Genomic DNA, 1,678 nt, shown 5'->3' with positions numbered 1-1,678 from the left:
ACTTTTTTTCTCCATGTTTTAGCTTCACATTCTTTGCCTCCTTGTCTAATAATTCTTGATATAATTTTCTATAGAGAGTATATAAGGACAAATTAATCTTTCTTCTAATAATGTTGATGAATTTTTAAAAAATAATTGACAGTTGAGAAATGTTTCTTTCAGTTTCCAAACTTGTTATGGATAATTAGCAACCAAAATAAGAAACATTTTTGACATTTCAAAGTTATAAGTTTTATTTTGAGGGGTGAATTTTTGGCCTTCTGTTACACTTGAATTTTGGTATGATCAGTAATTTTCAAATATATATATACAAATTTAATCAAAATTAAGGTATACACAAGGGCATTTAAAGACATTTTGAAATTACCACTATGTTGAACAGAAATATACGATCATATTGCTTTTTTGCTGCATTGACTCATTAATACATATATGTGAAATTTTGGTCACTGGCAATAGTTACCTTCAGGCCAGTTGGTTGTGATGGTGGCTACTCCAGATTTGCCCGACTTCAACAAGATATGTTATATATGCTAAAATATAATCTAATACATTGGGAGACATTAAACACCCATCTTTCTCACACAAACATACTATAATCTCACCATGATTTATGTATTAGAACACAGAAATTTATTAATTTGTGTGATTCCTAAAAGAAAAAAATTTGGTGTATTTATAATTGCTTTCTTCAAGTATATGTATATACTACAAGCAGAAGAGCACTTCATCTTAAGTGTTCTGGAGAAACAATTATAATTTTACTCATCTGATGATGGTAAGAATTTCCAGCAGATCACTTTCTTGCTCTGTGATTATAAACATCATTTCTTTCTCCTGCTGCCATGGCCCTAGACCAGTTGCAAAAGGAAACATCCATATTACAGTATGAGCTATGAACCTGGACCTTTGGATCTCAATAGTAAGTAGGTTGACACCATGGCCAGTAGCAGTACAATTGGAAGTTACTCCTATAAAGACATGAAACTGATTGTAAGCCATTTTATATCCCATTAATCTCAATCTTAATGTACCAACTTAAATCCCCCTTGGGTTGATTCTCCAAATCCCATTGCCTTTCCAGTACCATTTATATAAGGATAAGTTCGATGGAAAGGAAATGTTTGAGATGCGTCTTAATGTTCCCAGGTCCATAAACAAACAAGCACAAAAACAAACCATTGAAATCTTAAGATACAATAAGATGAGACCATACCTCCAGGCCACACCAATATCTCCCTGTGTCACCTGTTTTGGACCTCCATCCTCCCCTTGACTCGAAATAGACCCCAACTGCTCCTACTCCACCGGTGGTTTCTGCACTGTGTCGCCTCCTGCAAATGCACCTCCTGCAAGAAAAGTCACTGTTCCTGTTGCCCCACGGGCTGTACCAAGTGTGCCCAGGGCTGCATCTGCAAAGAGACACTGGACAATTGCAGTGGCTGTGCCTGATGTGGAGGAGAGCCTGTTCCAGATGTAAATAGATCAACATGTAAAACCTGCAGTTTCTGTACCCAGTTGCTATATTCCAGTTTCTCTGAAATATTTGAATGAGGATAAACTCATCTAGACACCCCCTACCAAAAAAATGTGTAAGTAGAGGACAGAGTGGAGATAACAATAGACTATCAGGGGTAATAATATATGTAGTAATAAAGATTTATGTAATAGAAGGAAC

At 35.7% G+C, this 1,678-nt stretch overlaps 1 pseudogene; it reads left to right on the top strand.

Moving 5' to 3' along the window:
- Nucleotides 1-888: 888 nt before the first annotated feature.
- Nucleotides 889-1,452, top strand: LOC123800430 (metallothionein-2 pseudogene; annotated as a pseudogene).
- Nucleotides 1,453-1,678: the final 226 nt, after the last annotated feature.

This window comes from Ursus americanus, chromosome 11 (genome assembly GCF_024610735.1).
Source record: "Ursus americanus isolate L20-20 chromosome 11, mUrsAme1.1.p, whole genome shotgun sequence".
Classification (NCBI taxonomy): Eukaryota; Metazoa; Chordata; class Mammalia; order Carnivora; family Ursidae; genus Ursus; species Ursus americanus.
Note: the sequence above shows the minus strand (reverse complement) of the source record. Positions and strands in the feature narration are given on the sequence as shown.